This window comes from Lynx canadensis, chromosome C2 (assembly GCF_007474595.2).
Source record: "Lynx canadensis isolate LIC74 chromosome C2, mLynCan4.pri.v2, whole genome shotgun sequence".
Classification (NCBI taxonomy): domain Eukaryota; kingdom Metazoa; phylum Chordata; class Mammalia; order Carnivora; family Felidae; genus Lynx; species Lynx canadensis.
This window is the reverse complement of record NC_044311.2, coordinates 97,722,140-97,746,129: the sequence shown is the minus strand read 5'-3', so window position 1 is coordinate 97,746,129 and position 23,990 is coordinate 97,722,140. Positions and strand designations below refer to the sequence as shown.

General features: G+C 35.2%; 1 protein-coding gene across 3 annotated transcripts in view; it reads right to left on the bottom strand.

Moving 5' to 3' along the window:
- ZBTB20 (zinc finger and BTB domain containing 20) overlaps window positions 1-23,990 on the bottom strand; it is a 769,186-nt gene that overhangs the window by 593,422 nt on the left and 151,774 nt on the right. For 2 of the 3 annotated variants that reach the window (XM_030330006.1, XM_030330007.1), the window contains exon 3: window positions 21,428-21,479. The gene's annotated coding sequence lies outside the window, so the exon portion shown is untranslated. Of the gene's footprint in view, window positions 1-7,376; window positions 7,453-10,762; window positions 10,820-21,427; window positions 21,480-23,990 lie in introns of all 3 variants that reach the window. The other variant, XM_032594753.1, reaches the window with a different exon arrangement.

The window sequence follows — 23,990 nt, the reverse complement described above, 5'->3', positions numbered from 1 at the left end:
CAGATGCAACACAACAGGAATGAATCTCATAAACATAAGCAAAAGAAAAAATACGCCACATATATTGTTCAAAAACAATCAAAGCTAATTTATTGTATTAAAAGTCATGATAGTGGTTACTCTTGGAGAGTAGGAAGGGAAAAGAGCAGACCTCTGTGGTCTGGTAATGCTTTGCTTGTTGGTCTGGGCAGTGCTTACATGGGTATATTCACTTCCTGAAAACACACCTAAATGTATACTTATAATTTTTGCACTTTAAAAAATATATGGCAATTAGACAATTAAGAAATTAGCTTAAAAAATAGTTGTGGTCCCATGAGGGTTTGGTGAACTCCCACTGCATTTATTTTGCTCTCTCTGTGCTCTCACCACTTGGCCTTGAACATAGGCAGTTACAGAAATAGGCATGAGAGTACAGTAAATAAAGCCACAGCTTGCTACCTGGAGGGCCAAAAAAGGCAACTGCAGGGAAATGAAAAATACCATCAATATCATGGAAAGAAAAGGGCTCAGAAAGGTAATCCCATAAAATTGTTATGAAATTCTGGGCTCATCCCAGATACACATATATGTATCTGATTTTAATCAGCATACAAAAGAAATTATGAACTAAATTAACACATAGGGCTGTGCCTAGGTCCAAGACTGGCCTCTGATACATACACAGGACAAATCTGAAAATAAAACTAGCATTCCAACTATAGAATATACAGCCTGTAACTTGTGACCTGAACCTAACTACAATTGCCTGCTAAAACAAAATTATCAACATTCTCCACAGAATTTAAACAAAACTCAAAATCTCATAATATTTAAAATGTCCAGATTAACGTGAAATAAAAATTTCTGGGCAAATGAAAAACTAGGAAAATCTCAACTCACATGAGAAAAGATACCTAACAGTCACAAACACTGAAATAATACAAATGTTGAAATTATCTGACAAAGACTTTAAATTAGCTATTACAAAAATGCTTTAACAAGGAACAGTCTTGAAACATAAAAATAAAATAAATAACAAGAAAAAGATCACAGATGCTCTCTCAATTGCAAAATGAAGATGACAGAAAAAGAGTCTTTGAACTTTAGGATAGATCAACTGAAACGATCTAATATGAACAATAAAGAGGAAAAAAATTAACAAGATTCAGAGACCTATAGGACAGTGACAAGAAGTCTAGCATTCCTGTCATTAGAGTATCAGAAGGAAAGGAGAAAAAGGGTACAGTGCTGAAAAAAATATTTGAAAAATATTTGGAAACTTCCAAATTTAGTGAAATAGATAAAACTACAGATTCAAGTATAGTAAGCTCAAATAGGATAATAACAAAAATAATCCACACCCAATACATCATTTCAATTATCTGAATATTAAAGTGTAGAAACTGAAGATCAGAAAAAAATATCTTGAAAGCATTCAGAAGAAATCACATGTCACTTATGGGGGATTAACAATTCATAGGGCTGTGGATTTTTCATTAGAAGCCCTAGAAGCCAGAAGGAACTGATACAACTTTTTAAAAGTGCTGAGAAGAAGAAAATGTCAACATAGAATCTATATCCAATAAAAATATCTTTTCAGAATGAAGCAAAATAAAGACACTGTCAGTTGAAAAAAAAAAAGACCTAAGAAAATATGTTGCCAGGAGACCTGTTCTAAAAGAATTACTAAAGGAAGTTTTCCAGACAGAAGGAAAATTATACTACGAAGAAACTTTATACAAGAAGAATAAAGAGAAACAATAGAAATGATAAACATATCAATAAAAACAACAGAATTGTTCTCTGCTTGAGTTCTTTAAAATATGCTTAGCAGTTGAAAGTGAAAAGTATAACATTATCTGATGGGGTTTCAATATATGTAGATATAATAGAGTACAATAACAGTGCAAAACTGGGAGAGTAAACAAACTTACATGGTGGCATGATTTCTACATTCTCCTTGAAGTGATAAAATACTGATTCTAAGAAGACTACGAAAAGTTAAGTATGTATATTGTAAACCTTACAACCTTAGAACCCCTAAAAAACTACACAAAGATAGTCAAAAGCATAATTAGTAACTTACAGTGGAATACTAAAAAAACATTCAAGTAACCTGAAACAAAGCAGGAAATGGGAAATGGAAGAATGGAAAAGAGAGGGAAAAAAACAGGAAACAAAATATAAGAGGATAGACATAAATTCAAACATGTCAATAGTTATACTAAATGTAAATGCAATTATTGATACACACTCACACTCTCTTACAGTTTCCTGGGCCATATATGTTACGGAGGAAGTAACCATGGTACTGCGGTATGGATTAACAAGAGAGTCTTACTTTAGAATGATCTGAGAAAGTTGCTTTAGAGAGGTATTTTTTAAGCTGAGACTATTGAGTCAAGACAAACCCACCCAAACAGTGAGTTTAAGAAGTGCCAGTTCCAGTCTGCTTCAATAATATGCTTAAACAGGGACGACTGGGTGGCTCAACTGGTTAAGTGTACGACTTGGACTCAGGTCATGATCTCGAGGTCCATGAGTTCGAGCCCTGCGTCAGGCTCTGTGCTAACAGCTCAGAGCCTGGAGCCTGCTTCAGATTCTGTGTCTTTCTCTCTCTCATTCTCTCTCTCTCTCTCTCTCTCTGTCTCTCTCTCTCTCGGCCCTCCCCTGCTCATGTGCGCACCCACGTGTTCTCTCATGCTCTGTCTCTCAAAAATAAATAAACATTAAAAAAAAAAAAAAACGCTGAGAAAAAGTGAAAGCCGAATAGTTGCAAGTCTCTTCTAAAGTAAAGGATTTGTGGCACCTCAAGTGCATTCAACAGCAAATACTATTTATTAGAAGCCTGGGAGAAATACCAGAGGAAGAGATACTGGGTCCTGGCTGGAACAACATCTTGTCAAGCTGGGTAGATCCTACCCTACTTTGACTAATACTAGGGAACAAGGGGGAAAAAATGTGCTTTCACCTGCAGCTACCATTGCTGCAGACAAAGCTCCTTTACTATAGAAAGGCTAAGAGTCATTGCAAAGGAAACCACTTTTACCATAGCAGAGAAGTGGGAGTTTTGGACTGTGCTTCATACCCCACAACTATCCCACCGGAGCTGCGGGTCCAGTACTATACTGCCACTATGGTCACCTGGAAGTTAGAGGTCAAGTGGTTCAGCCACTCACCAGCCCCAGCCTAACTAGTACAATAGGATAGCCATCCCATGACTGTGAATGAATTCTGACAACTCCAGCTCCAGAGACTCCTGGGCAAGTCCCTAAATGGCAAAACCAGCGACAGGACAGCTGTGCCTCCTTCTACGTACATGGACACTCTAACTAAAAGTCAGAATATCTATCCATGTCCTCTTTTGAGGACCAAAAGAAACAAGAAACAAATTCCTGAGCTCTGTTCATAGGGTTCACCCAGATCCTACAAATATAAATCTCCAATTCATTACTCAAGCCATTCTGTAATTGTCACTGGATCAACACAACAAAATCAAGGATGAAGCTAAATCCTGGCTTTTTCAGTCAAGCTGGTGAACAAATGCTCATGAGAATAGCACGTGAACCAGAAGGATGACAGCAGAAAATTGCCCATGCTGAACTCACCTCTGTGTGACTAAATGCTGTTCTGCCCAGTTCCTGATGACTTAAGAGAGCAGGGTAGGTATCTTGGATAGCCAAATAATCATCCTCTGCTAGGAAGACATATTAAAATCACTACAAAAGCTTTTTTTTTCCCAATTAACCTTTCCCTCCCTCAGCTGAGAACTGTGGACTAGATTTAATTGGTACAAGCACTCCAGGTGAAGGACATGAAGAAAATTAAGGCTTGCCATTAGTAACTATGTCCCTTAAAAGTACTCTGAAAAGCCAATATTCTGACAATCTTCTAAGAAGCCAAGAATTTGGTTAACTTTATACAACCATGATAAATTGGGCACCACACCAAAACATGCAGGCTACTTGGCTTCACATTTTCTTCAATCAGCAACATGCAAGGGCAAGGAGGCCCAATATGGCAAGTCACCATCCCACAGCTTAGGGATGACCCACTTTGACAGGAAGAGCAGAGTGTTTCACACTCATCTCACTGAATCTTGTTCACTGTAATGCAATACCACAGAGTTCCTAATATGTACCACAGAGGCCACTTTGAGTCTTTGGATCCAAATGCTGTGAGGGAAATGAAAGAGTGCTCTCAGTTTTTCTTCCCTCACTGTCATGACAACAGAGGACAAAGGAGGCTATCAGGCTTTATACCTGGATGGTTGGCACACAGGTCTAGCCTCTCCTAAAACGAAATTTGGACCATAGTCACACATGGAAATTTTGAGCTCTGCTTAGGATAAAAGGAAACCAAGTCACAATAGAGCAACACTTCAGTTATTTTGTCTTTATCCTGCTTACCAGGAAATGTAGATCTCTGCAACACCGTTTTTCAATTTGTAGGGTGTACCATTAGTGGTCTTGAAATTAAGGTAGTGGGTTGTAGACTTTCAAAGAAAAGGAAAAAATAGCATAGGATAGAATGTAAAATATTTGTAGGCATCAAGCATAGGAAGGGTAAATAAATACTGTCTTGTGAAATTTTTTGTTTAAATTATATATATATATATATATATAATATCTGTGTGTACTAGGTTATGATTTAATTGTATTTCTTTCAGTTAGCTACTATGAAAATGTCTAAAAACTACTGCTATAAAAGATACCTGATTGCCCAAATAGCATTTCTCTACAGGAATGCTACTGGCTTTGAGAGCTGGCCAAGTCTCCTTCCTAAGTAATCAGTTCACATACCATAGAACTTAAAGCCATCTCTTTGCCCTACCCACTAAAATACAATAGTGCTTCCAGGTCATTGTAGCAACCACACATTTCTGAATGCTACTCCTGAGGTGATGTCACTCTCTGTAAAGAAATATGAATCCACAGACAAAAAGGTTGCTAGTTCAATTCATACTTGATGAGAAGCAAGTGTTTGCAAGTATCCTTTTCTATCTAGAGCTTGACGTCCAATAGAGATCACTTTGCAGGCCTTTAGCTGGGATATGTACAGCTGCTCTAACTACTTCTGCAAATTGTCTTCTGTTCCAAGCACCCATCAATCTGATACTAAATTCATTAGCAAAATAATATGAAAAGAACACAACATGCATTGCTATTAATGGACTTCCACGCATGTCACTCCCCACACAATGTACTAAAATTGGACTCTTCTCTATTTGAGTGCCTCCACACTAATATCTGTGCTTTTCAATACATAGCATTTCAGGAGAGAGATTTTCCCTAAAGCTAACCAAGATTACTTATTTTAAAAGCTCCCTTTCAAAGCTAAACTTCAGGTATTTTCACCATCAGTTTATGTTGACTGAGTATTTACTCCTTGGAGGATCTTCCACAGAAAAGATCCATAGAGAAATCATGGTTTCTAGTCTAAAGAATTTATATTGTAATATTTTTTAGAGTCCAAATATTTCTTACTTCCTGTGACTGACTTTGTGTGACAGTGATAAACAGCTCATAATGCTTCATCTGCCATCCTTACCCACAGAATCAGGGACTAGTATAATATATAAAAAATTTTAAATGAAGATGGTATCAGCTGGTAGCTTCCTATGGAGTATAATATTTACATTTTCACTTGAGTTGGGGAATTTTTCTCATTTAGAACAGAATCAAGTCTTTATTCAATAGATTTTAAGTTTGAAATAATAGACATTTTGAAGATATCAAGAGAAACAGTCTGAATTTATAAATAACCCAGAGATGGTAATCTTACACTTATTTTTTTTTTCACAAACTCTCCCATTTCTGGCTAGCTTGGAACCAAACTATGTGTAACCATAATTTAAGGAGACCCAAAACTAAAAGTCATAAATACTCTTAATTATTCAGCTATTTTCCTTCCAGAACCTAAGAGGAAATGATCTCTCATTTCCTCTGAAGAACACTAATAGACAATTAATTAGAGATAGACAAGCAAACCTTAAAGGAGTGTATTTATTTATTTATTTGTAATAAATTGTCCAACGTGGGGCTTGAACTCATAACCCCAAGATAAAGAGTTGCAGGCTCCACTAGATGAGCCAGCTAGACTCCCCAAAAGGAGTGTTTTTAAAACAGAAAATCACAAAGGTTGTTCAAACATTTACTTTTTTATACAAAATGTCAAGGACTAAAAACGTGAGCACAAAGGAAGAGAAAAGTGGAAATAGAGACTATCACACTATATGTTTAAATGATAAAATGAACAAAGAAATATGAGAGAAAGACCATTTATTTTTTAATTTTTTTTTTCAACGTTTATTTATTTTTGGGACAGCGAGAGACAGAGCATGAACGGGGGAGGGGCAGAGAGAGAGGGAGACACAGAATCTGAAACAGGCTCCAGGCTCTGAGCCATCAGCCCAGAGCCTGACGCGGGGCTCGAACTCACGGACCGCGAGATCGTGACCTGGCTGAAGTCGGACGCTTAACCGACTGCGCCAACATTTATTTATTTTTTGGGACAGAGAGAGACAGAGCATGAACGGGGGAGGGGCAGAGAGAGAGGGAGACACAGAATCGGAAACAGGCTCCAGGCTCTGAGCCATCAGCCCAGAGCCCCACGCGGGGCTCGAACTCACGGACCGCGAGATCGTGACCTGGCTGAAGTTGGACGCTTAACCGACTGCGCCACCCAGGCGCCCCAAGACCATTTATTTTTTAAATGGAAAGATTGCTCAGATGAGTAAAATTAGGCCACATAGTGGAAGGCCGGAGGGGATGATCCAGGTAGATTACACATTGCAAGTGTTTAGTAAAAACTATCCAATCGGAGAAAAAAAAACCGCCATTAGATACTGCGTAAGGAACCTAAGTAAGGAAAATGAGGCCACATTTGCAAGGAACAGCAACACCAATACGAAGTGTGTTTTCTCTTGTTGTTGTTTCAGTTCTTTGGTTTTTTGTATGGCAACGTAATAAATTAGCTACCAATAAGTAGGAAAATTTAAAGATTAGTTTTACTAAATTGATAACAAAAATATGTAGGTACACATACACACACACACACAGAGTAGGAAAACATTAAGTTGATTCCCACACCTCAAACATATTTAGAGCACATAAATTAGTAGATTCTAGTTTCAAAATAATGACAAATACAAAGGTCATTTTAAAATTAATTAATATGCTAGATCTAGACCAATCATTAGCATCAAATGGGCACCAACCAAAAATAAAACTGTGCTGTGAATATCTAACTTAATATGTACTTAAAGTGGCCATTTTCACAGAGTACTGAAAGTACACTGGCAATGTCAACCAATCACAAAAAACAGGTTTAAAAGCAATGTGGGTAACCGAACACAAACAAGGGAAATATGTACAAAAGTGTAAGATACCTACAAAGCTTACCCCCAGGAGTTAATTGAACACTTCACACCTGGACTTCTTGTGGTATTAAATGAATATCAATGAATATCTGCAAGTATAGAAACCAGAATCCATAATCTATTCAGATTGTCAAAACGTTTTTGATAAAATTTCATGGCAAAACTGTCTAAAATATTTTTAAGCAAACATGGAATTAAGAATATGTATTTCCATAAGCATGGAATTACCTTAAATAAAGGAAGCAATGTGTGAAATGTAGATGTGGAAAAGACAAACATTTTTATATAAACTTTGACTATGGAATTCAGTGTCATCTGAATATCCTTTAGACTTTACTAACCTCTTCAGATTGTAAAATAGCAAACCACAGCATCATGAAATCTTAAAGAGCTGGGATGGCTCCCCATATACTACTGATTAAGAAACTAAGATTCTGGGGCACCTGGGTGGTTCAGTGGTTTAAGCACCCAACTCTTGGTTTCATCTCAGGTTGTGATCTCATGGGTTCGTGGCTTTGAGTCCCACATCCGGCTCTGTGCTGACAGCGTGTAACCTGCTTGGGATTCTCTGTCTCTCCCTGTCTCTGCACTTCCAGTGCTCACTTGCTTGCTCTCCCTTAAAATAAATAAATAAACATTAAAAAAGAAAGACACTAAGATTCAATGAGGATTAACAACTGCCCAAGGTTAAAACATAAGCATCAGTAAGATTTTATAAGATATACAATTACAACCAAAGTTACCATATGAGTTCCCCTATAGGCATGTGTTGAATGTTACACATTACTTAGTAATAAAGAATAAAAGAATATGTATTTAACCATAATCTTTGAAATGTGGTCCTCCCAAAAGAACTTTAAAAGAATTATGGTACATTCTCCAAAAACATCTCAATATGTTGTGGCTACAAAGATGCCCCAAAAGAAAAAAAAAATTAAAAAAAAAAAAAAAAAGATGCCCCAAATGCTGGGCATCAACAGAAATGCTTTGAATCTAACCTTGACAATTACCAACATTCAATAGCTGGATATGGAGACTAAGACTGCAAATGAGGTATCAGGGAATAATAAAGGGCATAGGGAAAATATCAAGAGTATGAGGCCATGGAAAATGAGGGTGCAAAGCATTTCAAAAAGAAGGAAGTGTGACTACTTCCACAAGGTCAAATGTCCAATGAGATCTCAATAAGAGTTAGTTTGTTGAAGTGATAGAGGTCTCTGAAACAGACAAGGTGAATTTAATGTATTGGTGAGGAAATGAAAACAGACAGGATAAACATCTCTGGAGAAATGAGTGTATTTGGGAAAAGAGAGAAGGTAGTAGCTAATAGCATTTTCTATCTTTTTATAAATGACACTAAAACTCACAAAGCCAGGAAACTGACTCATTCATGACTGCTCCCCCACCTTCCATATCTATTTGATTATTATGTGGTATAGATTATATCTCCACACTCTTGAATATATCATCTTAACATTCATCTTCCATTGACTTACCAACAGTGATAGGATATCCAATCTCCTTAGTGTAGGATTTATGGCCTTTTTTAATATGACCAACATTACCCATCTAGCCTTACTTCTTACTTCCACACTAAGACACAGATGAATCAGTCAGGCTTTCCCATTCCTTTGGGCTTCCTTGCATACTGTTACGTTTTTCCAGAACATTCCCCAATACGGCCAGCCCCCCCTCACCTTCATGTATCAAACTACTATTCACCTTTCAAACCTCCATTCAAGTATTATCTTTATGAATTCTTCCTTGATCTCCTACTATGTTCCCATAGTAACTTTTTTAGCCCCTCTTAAGTTATTAATACTTACAGAATTCTACTGTATTTGAGACCTCTGCAGCCCACAGGTCTCTTGAGAGCAGCCACCCTATATTTTCATCTGTATGCTTCACAAATAGTTAGCATTAATAAATGTTTTTAAGTGAATGAAAGGATGGATTTGTTACTAAAGACATAGTACAAACCCAGAGTATACTAGCTTTAGATGAGGTCATAGGTGGGATATACATAATTGGCTACTAGGGGAAACTAGTGATTTGGGAGTCACAGGTGAACTTATTTCCTTGAAAATTTTATGTATTTGAAAATTAGGATGAATCATATTCTGATATAAAAAAAAGTTCACTGAATTACCTTTCAATTTGGTGACTCTCTTCACTGACCTCAGCTTGTCCACATTAAAAACAAGAATCACCTAAAAATGCACTACATACCTGCAAAATCCAAAGCACTAACGAGGATACAAAGTTATAAATAATACATTCCTTGCTCCCACACTTCATAATCTGGTGTGGGATTTAAGAAATGTGAAAATATATACTGCTTTGAACCACTTTCAGTGCTGATTAGGCAATAAGTGCCTTATAAAAATCAAGAAAGGTGATTTTTATCACCTTTGACAGAGTGATCCTGTCAAATAAAGGGTTTGGTGAATGCCCCCATAATGAGAAAACATTTCATCCTAGAATTCACAGCCAAGGAATATCCTGATTCCACACAAGGATGATCTCTCCTGTTTTAAATAGGTTTTAAGTATCCTCCTGCTTAGAGGTAGTAGAATAGCCACAAATTAAATCACTTTGCCTATCCTTCTAGCATCCTATTTAAACTGTATAATAGAAAATAATTAGAAATTAAAAACAAATCCTTTTTCAAAAGGATTCAGTTTAAGTGTTTTATGGTACAAAACAGTTTTGTCCTTTCTTATTGCTGTCCAGGATAGATGGGTGATTAAAAAGAGTTTAATGATTGTGTGTGTGTGTGTGTGTGTGTGTGTGTGTGTCATTCAGAAAACTTGGCGTTCTTTTACAAGTGTTCATTTTTTTTAATGTTTATATTTTTTTGAGAGTGAGAGAGACACACACACACAGAGGGAGAGAGAGAATCCCAAGCAGGCTCCATGCTATCAGCACAGAGCCCAATGCAGGGCTTGAACTCATGAACCATGAGTCAGATGCTTGACTGACTGAGCCACCCAGGCACCTGTTGCTTTTACAGGTGTTTAAACCCCAAAATTAGCAGCCCCTTTGTCTTCCTTAACATTTATATGTTATTAGGGGGTTTGTTGTTTTTTTTCACTGAGCCCCCAAACTCAGTGTCTGTTAACATAAGATAGGAAGATATAACAGAGGGTACAGGGAAATACTGCAATAATAAAATCTTTATTCTGTTCTCTCTATTTAAACTTCAAAGGAATGATAGAAGCTAAATTATCAACTTCTAGTATCTTGGCTCTTAGACAATTGTCTACACCAATAATTGTCAACCTGAGGGAGGTTCATTTGGAAAGACCCCACAGGTGGTGATTCCACCTCTACTTCCTCCACTTTGAGAATCACTGTTCTTATTCAGGCAGCTGATGCATTGCAACTGTAGTGACTCACCCATTCTCTTTTCAACAGTGTTATTTTTATTCTTTGGACTTCAAATTTTATCCAAAGCTGTAGAAAAAACAAAAAAAACAAAAACAAAAACGAAAACATGACCACTCGTCAATATAAAAGTCCAGGCCCAATGATTTTAAGAGGAGATTTAATATTACTCATAATCATGCTTTTTTCACCATAATTCCCAGTCAGACCTGTCATAAGCCAGGAAAGAAGGCCTCAAAAGAACTTACTCAGAGCTTCTCTCTATTAGGATGGAAAATAAAAGGCATCTGGTTTGCAGTAGGGCTATAGACCTTGCAAGACTTCTGCATTTTGGTTTAATCAGAGATTTTCCAGAAATCTAAAATGATTATGCATCTTAAAAAAAATAAGAGAACCATACAGCTAACTAGCTCTGTAAACAAAGAGAAAACAATGATCTTAAGAGATGCCTATAGGCTCACTGTTTCACATGATGAAATGAGAAAGACTGGGTGTGGGGGGAAAGTCACAGAAGTCTTGGATCATTGGAATTGTTCTAATTGATGAATCTTCTTCAAGGAAAAAAGTGGGCTCCATTTCTGTTTTTAACAATCCAGAATGTCTGTAATAGTGCAACTAATGACAACCTTCCCGTTGTTCTCACTTAGGAGGAAACCCTATAATAAGAGCTTCCCAAAATGTCAAATAATACTTGTCTCATAACAGGGCTTCTTTGTTCATTCACCATGTCTCTTTTGATATGCACAGATAATAAAAGTTCATGTAAAACTAAAGGTAATATAGAGCAGAAGCCAACACTAATTCTGTATAAATATGTCTGATTAATAAGAGTGCCATTGTTATGGTTATTTCGTAATGTCACGATTGTTACAAGAACAGAGGATAGAAGTACTCTTACTCTCACTGTTTTTGTTCATCCTCTGTCATCCAACCAGTTTGTGAATTTTTGTTCAATGGGGGAAATGAAGGATAGAGTTTCGTCCATTAATTATTTCTGTTTCATTAGTTCATCTCGTGAGCTGTGAAACTAGCTTTAAATTCTGGGGAAAAAATTAAGGGTTTTATTCTAAAATTAAACCTCACATCCTCTAAAAAAAAAAAAAATGAATACATGCTCCAGGCTTAATACATGCTCTAGGCTCCCTTTTCCACATGCACAACTACTATATTGCTCTGGTGCTCATGAGCTCCTGAAAGATAAAATTTAGCATGATAGCACTAAGACCTAACTAGGAGCCTAATATGTTAAACCTAAACTATGGTTTAATTCTACAACCATAAGAAAGGTTTTAGGTCAGATTCAGTTCCATGAATTAGAAATGCACCCTGGTGAAATAATAATGGTTCCTTATTGGAAAGGAAATAGGAAACAGGTATTTGAAAACAGAATACGTTCACAGCAAGCAAAGACAGGCTGACAGATTTTGAAGACAATTCTGAGGCTGGTAGATAAGTTTGTATTGTCATTGCTTTGCTTTTCTCTTTAAATTCTTATCTCCCAGATCCTGGCCTCCCCTCTTGGGGCAGCAGCATAATATAAAAACTTAACAGTCGATCTTAAATTTAGCTGACATTTTTATATCCTTCACAACATACTCTTTAGATTGCACCCAAGAAGGAGATTATTAAATAGTAGCAGGAGACCAGTTACCAGACCATTTTGACTGAACAAAAAACAGCACTATGCCTTCTTGCTGACAAATCAAACAACATTTATATAATCATTATAATCAATTTCATAAGTAAAGGGCTATAAATGACTGGGGGGGGGGTGGGTAGGAAAGAAATTCTATTTCTCCCAAGTCCCTTCATCGACTCCTCAAACCCTACATTAGATTCAGCAGTGGAGGAAGCTACGCATGAAAAAGAGAGGACTCAGCTGAACTGGAGTCTCCTGTGAAGCAGATTCTGTCAGTCAGAAGGCAAGGACACATTTCTGTGATTATTTCAGCCTATTTTTTTGTAGTAATTAGCCAGAGTTCCATTTTGCTGGGGCTGGCATCGCTCACAGCTCACTTATTTTTTTTTTAATTTAGGCTTTTCTTTCCTTTTTATAAAGTAAATTTACATATTTTCAGTCTCTCAATCCCTTCTATGTTTTATTTATGAATATAGCCCTTCTTGGTGGTAACTTTAATGTGAAAGAGGTAGTAATTAATGTCCCAATCTGCTAGGTTAATCCCTTTCCACACTCTCTACAGAGAAGTTTAAGGTAAGTAACAGTTTACAGTCAATATTAGGTTTAATTATGCTTAATGAGAGTTAGTGTCTCTGTTTACTAACTGCATTTAGGTGTGTGGATCCTAGATGAGTTTTCCCTTGGCCTCATTCTGATTTGTTAATAGTGCCACTGTGTACTGTATACTCAGTGCTTAAATCTATAAAGCTGCTTCTAGAGAACAAAGCAAGTAAGGCACCTGTTTCAGCTGAGACAAGATTAAATGAGTGCAGCCTTAATACAGCAGCATCTTTCTTTGGGCAGGGAGCTATTATTTTATAATGCTTTCCAAACAGATCCATTTGAGAGGCTAATATTGCCTAAATTTCAGATCCTGGGTAAGTCTATACATATACAAAGCTGTTTCAAACTATGTACAATCATCAATAATGGTTACTATAAAATCATAGAGCATTAAACACTCTTAAGACTTCATGTTATTTCACATGTGAAGGTCTGAAACTGCCTTGACAAGTCACTGGTTTGTTCCTCTTTTTTTTTTTTTTTCCTAATAAATGTTTTTTGTCTTAAAGTTGTACTTAACTTTATGCCTGTAGGCATACCAGCATATAGAACACACATTTATTTCCTTACTGAGCTATAGAAATAAACACCAAAACAAGTACTCAGACCTAAAGGAAATCATGCAGTGACACAAAGGAAACTTAGTACACATATTTTTTAAAGGATCCCTTTTTGCTATGTTTTTGTTGTAGATAAATTCTGAGTACAACTGATAATATAGTTTCTCTGATTCCCTTGATAGACAAATCAATTCAAGAAAAATTTATTGAATACCTGGTCTGAGATAAACACAAAAATGAAGAAGGCATATTCCCTTCCCTCAAGAAGCTTATCATCTGAGAAAGGAGACAGGCATCACTAAAAAGTAACTATGAGACAGTGTTAGAAGTGTTATACTTATGTGAGCAAATGTGAAGGAAACACTGAGAAAGTATGTGTTGACTCTGTATTAGAGAGTAAAGACAGCATTTTGTGGGCCACATGAAAGGCCACAGCAGGCTGACTGAACTGTAAGAACAAAGGCATAAAACATGACAGGACATAGCGTGTTAAGACAGCAAACAGTGCAGTGTGGGCAGGAAGAGTTATGTGCTTAGGGAAAGAAGGTGAGGCAAGGTGGGAAAAGCAGGAGAGAACTTTAGAAGTTAGGGGCTCAAAAACTGGACTGGGACCTAATTAAAAATAATTTTTAATGTCATCCTGTACTAGCTTTTAAGTAATATGAAGAATAGGAAAAAGTGAATCTTTATCAAACAATGGTGAGGTCAGTATAAAACTTGAAAATTAAACTGAAATTTTCTCAGTCTACTGATCTCTAAAAACTATTTTCAAATTTCATAACTCCCATAATGTGTTTATAAGCCCTTAAATTGAGTTCAAAAAATGAATGATTTGCTATGGGAAAATAAAATTCCTAAAATGTGTCCATCTAAAAGATTGTTTGATTACATATTAATCGAAGCTAGTGGGGAGAAAAGCTGGTATTCATATCCCTGAGAAATCTGAAAATGATCAAATGTACTTAGTGAAATAAAAATTTTCTTTGAATTAGTTTCATAAATTTTTTACCTCTTAAAAATTCTACATTTAGTTGGTATATACTGCCTTTACTTTTGCTTTCAGAAAAAAAAAGAGGTAAACATTTCCTTAAAAATCACAAACTCATGGGTCTAAAAGAAAAAGAACATTCTAAGCTATATACTTAATCAGAAAAAGATCCATACATCTGGATGTCTCTCTACACTTAGCTAAACAGACCTTTCTGCTATGTCCTTTTCAGAAAATCTCAGTACTCTGAGCTATGCACATCTGTGAAAACCACCTGACTAGTTTATATTCTTCCCCATCAAGCTACTTTGAACCATCTAGAGGACTTTCAAGTTACTGTCAGACACTGGCCACTCATAGGTAGGTACCCACTTCTGTACCCTTGCTTAAGGAAAAGAAAAAAGCCTAGATTCAAATAATAAAAAGGTCTCCATCACCGTGATAAACATACATAAATAAAAAGTCAGTCTCCTCCTGATACCAGAGTTATATAAAATAAGTCTGATCTTTGTGTTAACTCACAGGTTATTATAGAAAAATCTTTATGGGTATGTATAACAGACTTGATATACTTGTAGAAATATGCATAAATACACTTGATTATAGCATGCTTATGCAATATATTATAGCATATTCAAATATAAATATATATTTATATTATAAATTAAATATATAAATATATATTATTATATATTATATAAATATATATGTAAATAATAAATAAATAATTTATTTATAAATATTTTATTTATAAATAATTTATTTATAAATAAATATATATGTAAACACACACACATACATTTACATGTCAGCATTTATTCCTGAAAGTTAAAGAAAAAATACTTAAACTGTTTTCATAACACAAATTCTAACTGAAATAAAATGTCCTTTAAAAACTATAATTAATGGCTGCTGTGTCAAACAGTGAACCAAAGGGTCAAACCTTATAATTCACAGTTTGAGAGGTCATAGCTCAAATTATAACTTTAAAAAACTGATTATCTGTGAGTAATTTGACAAATCCATCTAATATACTCTGAATGCATATAAAATCTTTTTGAGAGTAAAAAGGATGTATGTCCAAGTGGACAGCTGATGGAGGAAATGGCCTTTTTACTGAACAAGGCTGAAGTCCAGCATAATGACTTGGAATGCCTTTGAATGGGCATGCAAGGCTTGAAGGCCAAACAGTACACACATCCAAAGCGAGCATAATGAACAATCTGATCAGAAGACAAAAATATTCCACACACATGTCCAAAGAGAGTAAGGAAAAATATACATTTCGATCAGCTACTATTTTATCACCATTACTATAACCCAATTAACAGGTAAACTCTGGACTATTAATAAACAATCTTTATAAGAAATAATATTTTGTAATTTAAAAAATACTAGAAATTTCCATGATTTTTCAACCTGAGATTTGAAAACACCTACATCATATATATTAAGCCTGGTTTACAAAACTGTTTTATTTATGTTTTAAAGCAAATATTGCTTCATCTATTTTCATTCCAAGGCCACCCATCCCATAAAACATAATCTGAAACAATTTGAACAACCTGCATTTTTTTAAAAAAATTTTTTAAATGTGTATTTATTTTTGAGAGACAGGGAGAGAGAGCATGAGCAGGCGAGGGGTACAGAGTGGGACACAGAACCTAAAGCAGGTGCCAGGCTCTGAGTTATCAGCACGGAGCCAGATGTGGGGCTTGAACCCATGAACCATGAGATCATGACCCGAGCCGAAGTTGGACACTTAACCAACTAAGCCACCCAGGTGCCTGTGCATTTTTTTTAATCTAGAAGTGATCTACTATTATTAATAAGGACAGTCATTGAAGATAATTTCTCCACTATAAATTCCCTAACCCACACCAGAATTGAGAAGTCCAGCAAAATAAGTCATTTAATTACATATCTATGTTTGTAATGTTTATTTATGTGTCTATTATATTTTCCTATTAGACGGTAAGCCTCACAGGAATAAGGACTATGTCTCTATTGTTTGGCAGTTATATCTAACAACTGGGATGTTCCTGGCACAGAGCAGACATTCAATAAATATTTGCTGGAGGTAGGAAAGAAGGCATGGAGAGAAGGAAGATGGGAGGCCTATGGTTAGCAAACCTTCTCTCCATTATTTGTGTGGCAATGGGGAGAGAAATCTAAAAGCATGTACATTCTATTTGGTCAATTTACCTACCCAGCAATTCACTGATCCATCTATCTGTCCCAGAAACCAAAAAGATTTAAAACAGCTTCCAATGGTACATAGTTACAAGATAAAATAAAATAAATGGAAAATGAAAAATATGGAAATTACAGTAGGAAACAAGATGTTTATATATGCATACATGTAAAGACAATTAACTCATAGGAAAGGAAGGGAATTTATTTTCTCAATTTCTTCAGCTTAAATTAATCTTATTATAACCACTATTATAATGCTCTTATTATAACAAAACACTAAGAAAATATTTATTTGATCCTCATCTGGTCATACACTATAAAAACCACCACATAACCAGGTTCCTTATATCATAAGCCATACAGTCTATTGGAGGAAATAAATATTCAATTAAAATAAAAATGTAATAAGTAAGTTATAATAGTAAACACATAGGTTTGCATGAGAGAACAAAGCAGGATTCTTCTCTGGACCAGCAAAAGTGCTTACATGGTAATTGCTTTACTTTGATGCCACTATGTCCTATTCCCAGAGTCTTTTCTGATGTATATAAACATTCCTGGCTCTTGATGTACAGGGAAGTATATACTGTCAAATGTTACTACTACAAATGAGGTCTAAACATGCAAATCACTATATCATAAGAAAACACATTTGAAAAACGTCCTTTTTCTCATAAGTGAAAGCCTAACTCTGATTCCACTTAGCCTGGTAATGTGCTTTTGTCATTCCGTTGGACCAGCCCACACATACTGGGTTCTTGATAGGTCCTGGGCTCGGCCATCTGGCCCTTTATTTACTTAATTCTTTTTTAATACTGACAAGTGTATTAGTAACACTTCCTTGATCACTGGTAAATATAGAGCCACCACACAACCAAGATTTTCCCTAATTCTGAAAGTCACTAATTAGTTGTGGGTAGGGGTTGGGGAGTATTACAAAGATATGTTGAGCAGTACTACAATAAGTAATCTAATTCCCAAGAAGAAAGCATGTTAATCTGCTTCCCACTTCATTAGAGGAATAAAAAACATCTTGTCATCACTAAAGGATACAAAGAGAGACCTGGATATTAGGGGGGATGGTAGATAGGGAGGAAGAATGAAATCATCATTTAGGCAAGAAACACAAATCCCCTACATATCTTGGACAATGTTCACGGTTTTTCTTGGTATCTTTTGACTGATCTATTTAGCAGTGTGTTTCATGAGTGTATTTTATTCATTAATAAATACAAGCTTGCAAGGGAAATGAAGGTAAATGAATCCTATTCAGAGGAACTGGTACTTACGTTATATAGTAGGCTACTCTGGAAGCTGCCTTAATCTTTTCAAACCAGTAAGGTCTCAATTACTTGAGCTTGCAGAATAAAGCAGTGTAAACTTAAAGGAGAGAACACAATTTCCAAAGGGGCCAAAAGTCATTTAGAGAGAAGATATGGTCAAATTATAAATACTGAAACTGGAAATTTATGTATTTTAACTCCATTAGGAAATATATTTATTTTCAGGGTTTTTTTTTTTTTTCTGTAGGATAAGAGACAGTCTAACAGACTTAATATTCCATAAAATTCTTCAAAGAACATTAGATGATCATTGTATGTGTTAACACCAGCATCAAGTTTAAATTATCAACTCCAACTCCCTGAAATTAAAGATTCTAACTGTATAACACTAGGTCAATTGTTCTCATTTCTAGAAACAATGCAACATCAAGCAAAAGCCTTTTAAGATTATTTTGGGTTTTAGTCTATCTCCTTTGTTCATAAACATTTTTGGGGAAAGGATGACATTCTCTTATAGTACTCACCCCAAATAATTAGAATCTCAATGAGAAACTTATAAAACTGTGAATTGTGAGGTAGCTGTTAGTATTTCCTTGACCAAATCCCATTACTAATGAATAAAAGTTAATTGGTACATACATGGAAGTAAATTGGTGAAAGGCAGATGAATATAGTAAGGGGGAAAAGTATGTTGTTTAACATGTAATTTAAGAATTGTCAACAAAGTGTGACATGTCTTATTTATCAGTATTTGCAAAAAGAAGAATAGATGTTTGGTATACAAATAAATGCAGGTATAGACACATAATAGAAGCTTTGTGTTACAGGGGAACTTAAACTTCTCTGGGCAGTGATCTGCTAAGAAGGAACAGAGACAGTTACAATGCAGTGATTAACTAGCTGACAAATCTATTATTCATGGCAGGTATGTAAGCAGTCAGGGCAGCGATGTTGGTGGCCTCTACTCATCAAGCAGCTTTGCCAGTACAGACTGGATGTCTGGAACCAGGCAATACACAAAAACAATAAAACCTATATCCAGCTAGAGGAAGATTCAGCACAATCCATCTCCAATTTTAAACAGTACTAGAAATCTCCATGCAAGAATGTTTTCCCTTAGGAAAAGATGCTGACCAACATTTATGTCTATTTATCTTCCTTTGCAAAGCAACAGGCCTGAAACACCTAGGTAGAAATTCCCAACATATTATCCCCAAAAAGTGATTTTAACATTAGTTGGCAGAAATTTCTGTTGATAGGTATGACCATCATGTCGTTATGTGAACAGATGGTCAAAGTGTGTCCATTTCACTGACAGTGTATTATGTGGGTTTTTTTTTTATCCCTGAACAACCAAACCAAACAAAAGCACAACACAGAAGAGGTCATTGTGCCTTCCCTCATTTGGCTGGCAGCTTCATCTGTGAAATATGAATAAAAAACCAACACAGACTATAATTCCTGTGTAGTACCATTTCTGCATAACATTTAATCGAATATTTAAGTATTCATATCCAAAAGTCATCATCACGTTTGTGAAGATGGAAAAATACACGGAATCTTTAAAAATCTTTTAGCTCCATGATCTCCAGTAAAAGAAGAAAAACAGTCATATTTCTTGTTCTTTAGTTTTGTTTTTTTTTTTTAATCTAACCGACAGTTTATAGGAAAAAAGGCAAATTAAAACTCTTTATTGGCATTCAGGTCTTTTAATGAAACCTCAGGAAAAAAAATATTGAAAAAAAGTAAATCCCTATATTAAAATCTATTTCCCTTTGAAACAGAGGTGCTCTCCCTTCGTATATAATATTCTTACTGAATAATTTCTAAATATTACAGCTGAAATGTTCATAACCAGATGAATTAATAGTCTAACAGATATCCAATCACCAATGACTACATCTTATACCATGAGATCTCTTAAAATACACACACACACACACACACACACACACACACACACACATTGCTGTTTGGATGCTTAATATGGTAGCTTCACCTCTGTAACCTAAAATAGTTTACCTTGATTTTGTGAAATAAAAATAAATAATATTATGAGGAAAATGAGAGATTGAAAATTAAGAATATATTTCTATCTATAACAGCTACTAGTAAAAACAACAGCTGACAATTATATTGCCAAAATGCATCTACACATGTGGCTGTAGAAACTTATGTGCAAGAATACTGCTGCTACCCACCTTCAAAAAGGGCTGATGAAGTACGAGGTTTAAGAGTACATGTTTCATATTTCTGTAACTTAAAATATTGCCGAGTATTAATTTTTCATCAAGTTGTCATTTTCTCTGACATTTGGTTTTATTAATCAAGGCATTTATCATTAATTTGTAGAAAATATCGTAATTAAGCCAAATAAAATAAAATCCTTAAAAGGTTAAAATTAGAAAGCAGGTGAATTAGAACTTTGACATTACCCTGTTGACATACTGGAGCATTTTGAAAGTATGGGAATCAAGTCTTTGCAGTGAGTTTGGTGCCTCAATCTTGGGGCTGGCTGGTTTTTAAAAATGTTATAAAGATTTGATTTAAAGCTCTCTGACAGTTTTGACATTCAGGTGAAAGTACTGCTGCTGCATTTGGAACAATTTGCATATCCCACTGCTAAATGGAATGTTTGAGGTGTGCACTGGTGTAAAGAAATTAAAAACAAGCTATCACACATGCTTAAGTGTATGTATTCACAAAACTGATGGTTGGATTGCAGCGCCCCATCCCCCTCCAATGTAATCCGTGATTTACTCTTCTATAATAAATTACCCTACCATGTTATTCTCGCTGGAAGATCTAACCATGCATGTAAGAAGCAAAGTAATTACAGCCCCCTCTTGTCTCAGAAACCTTCTTCAATCCCTATGAGCTCTTTACACACAATGCAGCAACGCAAGTCTATTGTAAACTTCTTGCCTGAAATTCTGGACTTCTCGCTATGAGTAGCCACTAAATCTCATCTGCATGGTTTCCTGTACAGTTTTGTTGCCCGCAACAAATGCATTTTATCACTTATAGTTAGTTGTAAAGCTCTTCCTGAGGAGGAATGGGTGCTGACTTCTTGGGTTTGAGCCAATCTATTTAAGAAAAGGGCAAGGTAAAAAATCAGAAGAGTTCCCAACTGATTTCAAAACCAGGGAAGGGCCATCATACATTCTCACAGAGAAGGAAGAAGAGGTATAGCAACACCCAATTAGGCTGAGACATTCTGAGATAACACAAGGGTTCTTCTTTTTTGACTTATAATTTTAGTTTATTTTTAGGTAGACATAGAAAAAGATATTTAATGTGTTAAGGGGCAATAAAGGAAAGACCTGATACAGTAAACACAAGACCTTAAATACTACGAAACTTTTCAAGAAGACAAAACCCATTCAAGAAAATATCATTGGACATTACCTTCAGCCTTCAGAGTCTCAAAGGGCAATTCTTAATACTCCTTTTTGTGTGACTGTAAAAAGAAAATACTTAAAATTAAAAATCTTCAAGGAAACAATTTACATTTCCATAGCATATTTATGACCAGTCATGAGAAGTATATAGCTGAGTTTGTGTATGTCAACTAATATCTACAGTTTTCAAAAGAAAAATAAAGGCTAACACATTTATTTGTGTATATGCAGTACAAGTACATAGTAAAGTGTGGCGCGAATACACAATTTAAGTCACTGTGTGTACAGGGCTTAGATGTAGACCAGGGTATTTATTACAGTATTATTAGGATTTCTTAATTTACACAATTAAAGGTTTTTACACTTATGTTTTTATAAATAAAAAAACTAATACCAAATAGTTTTTATCCCATGTATTTGTTTATTCTTCATTATCAGAGATTTTGCAAAGATCTGCTGTGTACAATATGTTGGTAAGTACTGATGAGTTAGGAAAAATTCAAAGATAAAACACAGGCGCTATCCCCAAAACAATGAACGAGGTAAAAGAGATTTGCATAAGGGAAGATAATCCAGAGAATGAAAAGTAAATGGATGGAAAAAAAAGGGACCAGAGGCTAACATGTCCAATATAGCTCGAACTGGTGCACAGTACCTAATGCACTGACATTAGAACATGGCTTTATGTTTCCTGTCTCAGCAAGAAAGCTATGATTATAGGGTCCTACTCAGATTTGGAGTCAGGGATGTCAAAAAAATGGATGAGTCACTTTTACACTGCTTTCCATCCAAATGTATATGATAGTATAGAATCAAAGCTGAGACTGGGAGCAGTCAAGCAGGCAGGATGTTGAGGTGCCTTTAAAGCCAATTTAGTGAGTTTGAATATAAAAAAAATTAACTAGAAACAACTCTCCTATTAAAAATTGAACTTGATATTTTACGTCCTCGGAAAGCTATCCCTCCAAATTTGCTATGAAATTTCAATGATGACCTTGATGTCATATTAACTAATAATCTCCACAGAGATTCAGCCATTCAAAGTCTCAAAAGCAGTTTTACTAATGGAAACGCATACATGAACATAAGCCAATCCTATCAGCCAGTGCATCTACAGTAAAAACAAACAAACAAACAAAAAAACAAAAAACAAAAATGCAACAACAACAACATATTAAAATGAGAAAGATCTAAGGTTAATTGATTGGATATTTAATATGCATAAGTAATATTTTATGAAGGGAAAACAAAGAACTAAATAACAAAGTATACTAGTAAACTAAAACAAACCTGAGTTTAAGCTGTACTGATAAATGGGATAGAGAAAAGGAAGGTGATATCCCTGTCATAGTCAGGATACATGAGTAATACAGTTATTCTGCAACACCAAACTTTAGAAGAGGCACTGAAAATTAGAATCTTTTAGGAGGAATGAGATCAGAACCATTCAGCATGGATAAACAGAGGATAACAAAGAATAGGGAAAAAATGTTCAGATTGTAGAAATGAGGTCGGGAAATTTAATTTGGAGAAAACTAATTTGGCCATTACATGATATATTATAAAAGTAATTTTAATTTACCTATTGTCTCCCCCACTAGAATGGAAGTGCCATAAGGGCAGACACTGTATTTTTCACCGTATTCCCAATTTCACAATGAGTGTCTGCCACATACGAAGATCAATGAATATTTACCAAATGAAAGAATGAACAGCTTGACCAACCTATGAGACAGGTACTAGGTCTATATCCATTTACAGATAAGGAAATTTAGGCTTAAAGAAGCTGAATTTTGTATATTAAACTTTGCTGTTTTGCAACTCTAAACATTTACAACCCATCGTTTAGTCTTCCATTCAATATTCATTCTAGCAGTGGAAAACAAATAAGCAAATAAGCTGTTAAACTTATAATGTCATATAGCTAGTACTGTGAGTACAAATCACAAGGTAGCAGCATTGAGAGTTACATGGGCTTATATTTTAAATAGGTTTGCACAGGAAAGCTTCTCAGAGGAGTTGACAATAAGGAAAAGTGTGCATGAAGTGAGAGAGTCAAAAAACTATCTGGAGGACTATTACAGGTTATTACAAGAGGTAAACAAGTTAGTATATATTACCTTGCTTTCTACAATGCACACAGCAAACAATACTCTCAATAACTATTATTTTATTATATTGCTCTTATTTTTTATAAATAATGAATTTCCCCACTAAATTATAAATTTGTCAGACATTCATTTTTCTTTCCCTATAGCTCCTTAAATAATGCCTACCAAATATTCAATAAAAATTTATAGAACTGAAAACAGGAAGACACAATTATCATTTCATTAATTAGAAATAGTAACAGACTATATATAAAGTCATCATATTTCATATGGCTGAGTCAATCTGACTCTGTTAAATCACTGTCACTTAATCTCTTCTGGATTTAAAAGAAAGACAAGGAGGAAAAAGTTATACAATGTCTGGAGTCAATAAGTCATAGATTTAAAAAAAAAGAGTAAAAAGAATCAGAATAAAAATGAAGTTACCAATATTAGGCCACTATCTTGACCATTTACATG